The following is a 9709-nucleotide window of genomic DNA, read 5'->3' as shown; positions in this document are numbered from 1 at the left end:
TAATATACTACTGTAATATTATTACTTTTGTAATGCGTTACTCCCAACACTGGACAAGAGTGATGTAGAAGTATTCCTCATGAGGCTTACTCTGGTGAGGAAATGGATTTCACAGTAAATTCTCATTTTCAGCAGAGAGGAAAGAGTTTTAAAGCTTGTTTAGTAGAACATCAGTTATATATGGTATGACAACAGTAAGGCATGTAGCTAGCAGTATGTTTAAGAAATTATATTTTTTAGAGTGACTATTTATTTTCAAACCTAGTCTGTGGGTTAATACGCCCTCAGGGGACATGGCTTAATTACTGTAGTTACTATGTCCTGAACATCAAATCCTTTTTTCCATCAAACGTATTCTAACTAGCTGGTTAAATAAATATTTGGACTTTATAAACCTGGCAGCCACTTTCTGTGACGGTTCAACCAACATGTTCTGACCTGATTTTTGGAGTGATTGAGTCCGGTTCTGAAGCCACATTGTGTGCAAGTCTTCTGAAACCCCAAGAGAAACTCACAATGACCATTTCTCTCCTTGATGAGAGAAATGTGATCACGCCACTTGTGCAGCAGAGCTCTCGGATGGCGTTTCACCGATGCTTTAGTTTCCAGGTGTGTCATGATGCGTGGAATTTTTTTGTTTGTTTTTTTTTTTTAAATCTGGTTTGCTGTACATTAAATGGGCATTTCTCAAGTAGATGGAGAATCTGTGCAGAAGTTTCAGGTGGAAGTTAAAGGGAGGGGCTTCAAAGTGACTGAAGAGAGGAAAGTCATGTTCAGACGTTACCTGCCTTTGACTTTCATTCAAACAGACAAACCCATCTATAATCCAGGACAAGCGGGTGAGCTACAAATGACGCTTGGATAAATATCAGCTGTAGAAAGCCCATTATATTGCAAGTTCTGATCATTTCAAGTGCATTATGTAATGAATGGGAGTTTATTGTAGTCTCGTTTTGCAGTTCATTTCAGAGTTGTCACCATGGATGCCAAATATGTGCCTCTTGATCAAATGGTAAGGCATGATCTTTCATCATAGTGAGTGATCTGAACAATTGTGAAAAGTGCACCAACTTGAGCACCTCACACTGCAATAACTTTTTTTTATTTTATTGATGCTACATAAGCATGTTTGTGCTTTTTAAATGCCTATAATTACACTCTTTGTCTTACAGTACAGTTTGGTGGTAGTAGAGGTGAGAATTTGCTCTTGAGCAAGTCTTTGAAAGGGTTTTTTTTCCCCCTCCCCTGAGCTGTTAGTTTTTTTTATAGGACAATCTTAATAACGGGATCGGTCAGTGGACAAATGTTACCTCAAGGTGGATATTGGAGCTTTCTCAAGTTAAACCCTGAAGCTCAGGTTGGGATGTACACACAGAGCTTTCATTGGCGAGAGAATGACCTCCCAGGTTTTTGAGGTGAAAATACGGTAAGTCATTGTGTACGGTATGCAACAGTACAATAAGAATAGATCTGAGGTCTTAATGTAAAATGTTTTGTTTCTGGTTTAGTTTTGCCCAGGTTTGATGTGACCATACATGCACCACAGATGTACAGCATTGCAGATGTGGGACTGAAAGTTGAGGCTTGTGCCAAGTGAGTGACTCTTATTCTCATCTTGTGGCTTGTCAGTTTTTGATCTTGTTCCTTGTGCTGTTCCCAGATACACATATGGGCAGCCTGTACCTGGTCAAGTGTTGGTGGAAGTGTGTCGTGGTCCGTACGTTGTGGTTCCTAAGTTGACCCGTCAGTGCCTGAATGAAACCGCTAGGGTGTGTGACTCCTGCCTTGCAGCAGAGGGCTTTTCTTGTGCTCTTGCTTGACTTGAATGTGATTTTTCTTTGCTCTGCTACCAGATGAATGACACTGGCTGTGCCTCCCTCACCATCAGTACGTCACTTTCAACCCCAGATTTGAGAATGTGCAAGATTTATTTTCTGTTACTGTGAATGTCACTGAGGAAGGAGCTGGTGAGATATGGGCTGATTTTTAACCAGTGGCTAGTATTCTGAAGAAGTTGACTTGTTTATTCAGTGCGTTCTTGTTCATATTTCTCCCAGATGTAGTGATGACAAAATCTGCAACTGTGGCCATTACGTTTGAAGTTGGCAAGGTCAAGTTTTTGGCCCTCCCAGATTATTTTGAACCTGGAGAAATGATTAATGGAAAGTAAAAGTTTGTCCATTTGCAGAAGCCTTCACATTGGTTCCCTTTCAGAACCGCAATCTTTCCCAACAGATCTCCATGGGTCATTTCAATGGGACTCCAATCACAAACAAAGCGGTGTATCTGCTGGATGGTAACAGCTGGCCCAACAAAATGCTGCTGAATCTGACCACAAACCAGAATGGCCTGGCCACGTTCTCCCTCAACACTGTTAAGCTTGCTAAAGCGGCTCTGAATCTGGTGGTAAGATTTGCTGCTATATATATATATATATACACATTTTTTTTTTTTTTTAAATCATTCTCTTGCATTTACCTAAATTTGTTCTCCAGGCAAGTGCAGCTCCAGCCATTGTTTATACTTACAATTTGGCATACTTCGCTACAGATAAGAGGGTTGTTCAGCTTCTCCAACTTGGTTCTTCCAACAACCCAACGATTAGTGCACTGAGTATAGTAAAGTTCAAGCAACCACTCAAGTGTGATGCTGCGTTTCCCATAACCGTGAAGTATTCATTTGTTGGAGAGTCTGGCGGCTACAGTACTGACATTGTCTATATGGTGAGTGGACATCAGTTTTGTTTTCCTCCAATGAGTTCAATGGTCTGTCCAGCACCTATTTATGCACCCGTTTCTTTTGTCAGGTCTTATCCAGAGGAGTGATTGTTCTCCATGGATTTAAGATCACCATGAGGGCTTCTGATACTGTCACAAGTGGATCCGTGTCGTTCCACCTATCTGTCAGTGTTGATATGGCTCCAGTAGTGCAGATTCTGGCTTTGTGTTCTGCCCAGTGAGAATGCAGTTCCTGCTAGTGCATCCTTTGACACAGAAATGTGTTTCCAAAACGAGGTGTGACTAGCACTAGCATCTTTCACTTCATGGAAGCAGTGACGTGTCCTAAGTGTAGTAGCTTGTTGTTCCAGGTGTCTCTGCAGTTTTCTCCAGCTACTGCCGTGCCTGGTGAGGAAAACACTTTGACTGTCTCTGCTCAAGCAGGATCCCTGTGTGGCCTCAGCGCTGTTGATCAGAGCGTCCGGATCATGGAGCCAGGAAGACGTTTGAGTCCTAAAATGGTATACATGTGCAGGAATGTATATTGGCAATATCACTCGAGTGCGAGAGCGATACCAGCTCTATATCAGCATGGCTGTGATTAGGCCAGAGGCATGAGGCAATCACAGCTGCTGATATAGAGCCGATATCAGTCGAGTGATTGCGTTTATACAACAGTTTGAAGGAACATGAGTAATTAAATGAGAAACAACGGAGTGGCTAATAAAACCCTCTTTTGTGCGGAGCTACTTCCTTCCGCCACCGATTCAAAGCTCAAGTTGACAGTTAAACATGCGTCACTTTTAGAATTCGTATCAAGGGCATGTGCTGCTTCAGTTAGGTTATTAGTGAGAAATAATGAGGTTATAAGAGAAGCAATGCGGCAAGACGTGCATCCAAATGGGAGCGAGAGACCGCGAAGCTAGATGTTTCTTATATTGACTAACGTACTCTACAATTAGCTCAGTTAATTAAAAAAAAAAAAAAAAAGACCCTGCTAGAACAAGTGGAGTGATACAAAATTGTGAAAGGGTGTTCCTGTAGTGGTGCCAGTACAATCTCACGGTTCTCAACCAATCGGATTTGAGAACCAGAATGAACTGAAATTTTATTTGAGTTCTGCTGTCTATTGGACAAACCTAAGCTATTATGATGTGGTGGTCATTATAGCAGTTTTAGTAAACATTAGTGCATTTAATTTGACAATGCACTAACTAACGTTTTCATGGTCCCAGGTGTTCGACTTGCTCCCGATGCGATCCGTTTACCCATACAGTGTTGAAGATGAACCAGAGTGTATAAGTTTTCAACCTCGTATATGTTTTCAACCCCATCGACCGGCTCCTATAAGTCACGCCTACACAACCTTCAAGGTAGAAAACCATTCATGACCATTTAGTCACTGAATAATATACTCGCAGATTTTGAAGTCCATGTTTTGACCTCTTACTCTGACAGAGCGTGGGAATGAAGATCGCAACAAATATCGCTGCATTAGCCCTTCGGTGCAAGGACTATCACAACTTCCCTAGAGGTAAGCTTATACAGATAGGCCGTTCTTTCCTTAAGTGATTTCTGCATGACATGGTGAATTGAGTTATGGGAGGTTATTCCTTTTATCTCTGTGGATCGGTAAATTGTGTGTTCTAGTTTTATAAATGCAAAAAAGGGGGCCTTTGAGATCCTTTTATAGCTAAAGTGCAAGCAGAACGCAAGAACGTGTGCTTAATTGCTCCTTTTTAGCCTTTGAAAGGAATGATGCAGTTGCTTTTGGTGTGGCTCCGGCTGCTGCTCCTCTGGAAGCAGAAAATGCTGGAGTCAAGCACTCCTTTGACGTGACCGTCAGGACTTTTTCCAGAAACCTGGATCTGGCAGCTTGCTCAAGTGGAGTTAGTGAAGAATATTGTTGTCTAAAGCCACTTGCCTACAGTTTACTACTGTTCCCCTTATTTCGCTTTTCTGCTGTCCTTCAGTGGCACTGGATCCACAAGAGTTACTCTGAAGGTTCCTGACACCATCACCACATGGGAGACGGAGGCGTTCTGCCTGTCCTCCAAAGGTTTTGGCTTGGCTCTTCCAGTTCAGCTGACTGTCTTCCAGCCCTTCTTCCTGGAGCTCTCCCTGCCTTACTCCATCCGTGGAGAGTCTTTTGAGTGCATCATGGTATGGGAATGAAGATCGCAACAAATATCGCTGTATTGGCCCTTCAGTGCCATGACTATAATCACCACTTCCCTGGAGGTAGGCCTATACAGAGGCTGTTCTTTCCTTGAAAATGATTTCTGCATGACGTGGTGAACTGGGTTATGGGAGGTTATTCATCTCTGTGAATTGTTATTTTTATAAACGCAAAAAGGGGGGCTGTTTCTTTCTAGCTAAAGTGCATGCAGAAAGCAAGAACTTGTGCTTAATTGCTCCTTTTAGTCTTGGAAAGGAATGATGCAGTTGCTTTTGGTGCGGCTGAGGCTCCGGCTGCTGCTCCTCTGGAAGCAGAAAATGCTGGAGTCAAGCACTCCTTTGACGTGACCGTCAGGACTTTCTTTCCAGAAACCTGGATCTGGCAGCTTGCTCAAGTGGAGTTAGTGAAGAATATTGTTGTCTAAAGCCACTTGCCTACAGTTTACTACTGTTCCCCTTATTTCGCTTTTCTGCTGTCCTTCAGTGGCACTGGATCCACAAGAGTTACTCTGAAGGTTCCTGACACCATCACCACATGGGAGACGGAGGCGTTCTGCCTGTCCTCCAAAGGTTTTGGCTTGGCTCTTCCAGTTCAGCTGACTGTCTTCCAGCCCTTCTTCCTGGAGCTCTCCCTGCCTTACTCCATCCGTGGAGAGTCTTTTGAGTGCATCATGGTATGGGTTTTATTTATATAATGGATCTGTATAGAGAAGGTCTTGTGTTTCTGCACTCCATATGCATTTTGTTGGCAGGTTAAAGTGACTCCCAGCTTCTTCCTTGGCCTTTACTCTTGGACCAATTAATGAGCCGCCTTCATCCTGTCTCTGTGCCAATGGGAGAAAGACCTTTAAATGGGTGTTTACGGCTTCTGTACTCTGTCTGTATTTGATTGTCTGATTCCCTAAATTTGTGTATAAGAAAAGTGTATGAGGTGTTGCTTGCTTCCTGTCTGTCACTGCAGGACACGTTAATGTAACTGTCAGTGCTTCAGCTGAACCATCCCGGACTCCATGTGGCACTGAGGCCGTGACAGTGCCAACGAGGGGACGCATTGACGTAGTCACTCAAGTCTACTTGTTCTGGTAAGTGTTAACCAGCTTTCTGGAGTTTGATCATGGAGCTCATGCTGCTTTACCATTTACTGTTGAGGCCTGTTGTTGGGAACCTGGGAAACACTTACACCACGGCTCTGCTCGCCTACACCTGGAGAGACCAGCACTCAAGCACAGCTTCTAAATGCCTTGGACAATGTTGCCATTTCTGAAGGTGAGATTCACTAGACTCTCATTTGAGATGTTCAGGTTCTTTGGCATCAACTTTCTCTCCCCGTCTCGTCCTAAGGCACTAAGCTCCACTGGTCTCAGACTACATCTGGTGACACGCTGGCGGTGGAGATCAGCTCCTATGTGCTGCTGGCAGTTCTCTTTGTACAGCCTCTCACGACTGCTAATCTGGACTATGCTAACCACATTGTCAACTGGCTCGTGACCCAGCAGAATCCTTACGGAGGCTTTTCCTCCACCCAGGTGACTGACTGCCAAACATGAGCACAAACATCATATCTGAGTGCAGTTTTTAATCTGGTGCTTTTTTTTTAGGACACTGTGGTGGCTCTTCATGCTGCTGAAATGTTCAGCTTGGCTGGTTCCAGCACTGTTGCTGTACAGTCCTCAGTGGTAGGAGACTTTTATAGCTTTGACGTGAATCGAGACAACAGGCTGCTGTATCAGGAGAAGCTGCTAAATGACGTTCCTGGGAGATAGTGTTAGAGCAACAGGATCCACCTGTGTGTCTGTGCAGGTCTGCATCTTCACCTCCGTTTCCATTTCTATTGTGCCCATCCTAATTCTGTGTTTTCTCTGCATTCATACAACAGGTTGTGTGTTTCTACAACATCCCGACACCTGTTGTAGTCACCAGATCACTGAGTATTGAAGTGAAGGTGACTGGAGACTGCCAAAGAGCCAATCTCATGGTGAACTTCACTGTGAAGTAAGAACCGCTTTCACTGTCCTGAAACGGGTTCTTTAAAACGGTTATTTTTAAACTGTATTTCCCCACTTTCATTCAGATATGATGGCCCAAAAGCAAGCACTAACATGGTTCTAGTGGACATTAAGCTCCTGTCAGGTTTCACGGCAGATATGTCACTGGTTCATATGCGTTTTAAGATGATTTGGAAAGTTCAAAGCTGCTTGACGCTTATTCTCTTATTATTATTATTGTTTTATTTATTCCTCAGCTTGGATCTCCTCCCAATTCATTTGTCCTGCTAGTGGAGTGGGTTGATTCTGGAGATGATCATGTCCTAGTGTATCTGAAAGAGGTGAGACTGTGTACACTAGGTATAATCTCTATCTGCCATATTCTTGTGTACTGCTATTCCTCCGTTCTGTCTTGCAGGTTCCCAAAGGCGTCCCCATGACTTATAGTCTGCTGCTGAAACAGATTCTTACAGTGAAAAATCTCAAGCCAGCGGTCATCAGGGTTTATGACTACTATGAGCCAAGTATGCTTTTATCCTGCTCATGCTTTGCTCTGGCTGAATTCCCCCTTGAATGCAATCCAGCTAATCTTCTATTCCCCTTTCAGTTAATGCGTTTGAGACCACCTACCTGTCCATGATTTCAGTGCTGGTTACAGGATACATGACTTGAATAAAACCATTTTTATGCAATCAGTCCTTCTGTTACCTCTCTTGTTCCTAGTCTGACAAGTGTTTAAGCAGAATTCCAAACATTTGAGTTGATTTGTTGTGACTTGAGATCCTTATGAAACTCACTCAAGGTGCCTGTTCTTACCTCCCTTTATTTTATTTTTTTTGGATGCTTTGAAAGCCGGACTCAACTGAGCCTGCTTTCTGGTTATTGCCAAAATTGTCAGTTGAGTAGCATCAAGAGGAAAATTAGAAATAAGAGACCAAAAAATACAGATGAGCTGAAGGCCACTGTCAAAGAAACCTGGGCTTCCATACCCCCTCAGCAGTGCCACAAACTGATCACCTCCATGCCACGCCGAATTGAGGCAGTAATTAAAGCAAAAGGAGCCCCTACCAAGTATTGAGTACATGCACAGTAAATGAACATACTTTCCAGAAGGCCAACAATTCAATAAAACATTTTTTTATTGGTCTTATGATTCTAATTTGTTGAGCTAGTGAATTGGTGGGTTTTTGTTAAATGTGAGCCAAAATCATCACATTAAAAGAACCAAAGATCTAAACCACTTCAGTCTATGTGCATTGAATTTATTTAATACACGAGTTTCACAATTTGAGTTGAATTACTGAAATAAATGAACTTTTCCATGACATTCTAATTTATTGAGATGCACCTGTATGTACTTGATCATCCCGAACTATGTCATTTTATTAAAAAAAAAAATAAACATTTGAAAAACTAAACAACTTTAAAATTAGATTTAATTCATCCCAATTAGCAGCTTTAAAATTGACTTTGCCAACTATAGTGGTACTCTGCTGTATGTCTTGTTCATAGTGTTTTAGAGAATTGCCTGGTTTTTGCTACTTATTATATCCTTAACCCGTTTAATTTTTTTAATTTTTCCAGAAAAGTGTGAATTGTGTTTTATGGCCTGTCACAATGGTGACCGGTGGGAAAAAGGGAGTACTGAATTAACATTTCTGCAGTCATAAAAATTGTTTCTTAGCCCAGCTATTTTAAACCATTTGATCACATTCTAGGGTTATGCATACAAAAAAAAATAATAAAAAAAAAACGAATGCAACATCGATAGGAACAGATATAAAAAAAAATAAATTCAACCAACTCATTCCAAATTGTTACCTTTTTTTTGTAAAATTATAACGTCAAACTTTTTATATTAGTGCTACCAGTATTACAACAAATAACATTTGTGTAACGTTTGAATTTTTAATTTAGTGCAATATTTTGTCATTGCAACATTTTTTGTGTAATTTTCACTAGCAACTGCAATTGGATTTATATTGTAAACCTAAGTTCACTGTTATCCCACTGTCACTATTGTGACCATCAGCATGTTTACTCATTCGATGACCACACGCCACAAACTGAATGTGAGTTCATATATTAATACTAGACACCTTAAAGAATGTGTACCAAAATGGAAGGAAGTAAACTACTCCGGTCATGTGACGGTTTGCACTAATCATATGAAACTGCACATTTCATTGAGATCCTTTATTTTTTTCTATATTTGCAGGAAGTGCACTAAAACAACAGTCAGTAATGTTTTTAGAGCTTTATAAATGAAAACCTTTTTTTACAGTCACTATTGTGAGATTAAGTGGGTTAATACATTGCACAAGCAATTATATTTTAACAATATTTAACTTTAATTTAAATCATCTAAATACATTTTTTAGAAAATATAAAGCTTTAAAAATGACTGCTTTTCTTTTTTGTTTTCTTTTTCTAAACCTATAAATGCGAACACTAAGTGTGTCCAATCAGGTAAAGGGCTGGCGCATGCATAGCAAACTAGGCAGCCGCCTAGGGTGGCAAAAAGGACAGATTTTAGTTTATCTTTTGGGCATTCTTTGGAATTATTGCACTCATATATCAACAAGTTATCACCCCTTAGTTATGCTAACTCTAAATTAACTTAACTTCTGGATTACGTGATCACGGATCGCAAAAAAAGGATTACTAAATCTGGATCAATTTTATCCGGATTAAACCTTTTGAAAAACCGGGCCCAGGAACAGGGTTGGGCACCCCTGGTGTAATCTATTAGACAGGCCCACGTACATCCAAACATGTAGGCCTACATACACATACACCCCCGTACATCCAAAAAAAAAAAAAAACACT

General features: G+C 41.3%; 1 pseudogene; it reads left to right on the top strand.

Moving 5' to 3' along the window:
* Positions 1-676: 676 nt before the first annotated feature.
* LOC107576630 (pregnancy zone protein-like) lies at positions 677-7568 on the top strand (annotated as a pseudogene).
* The last annotated feature ends 2141 nt before the right edge of the window (positions 7569-9709 follow it).

Source organism: Sinocyclocheilus grahami, unplaced genomic scaffold (assembly GCF_001515645.1).
Source record: "Sinocyclocheilus grahami isolate Dianchi unplaced genomic scaffold, SAMN03320097.WGS_v1.1 scaffold4066.1, whole genome shotgun sequence".
NCBI classification, from domain to species: domain Eukaryota; kingdom Metazoa; phylum Chordata; class Actinopteri; order Cypriniformes; family Cyprinidae; genus Sinocyclocheilus; species Sinocyclocheilus grahami.
The sequence above is the reverse complement of the archived record's forward strand: the minus strand, read 5'-3'. Positions and strand labels throughout refer to the sequence as shown.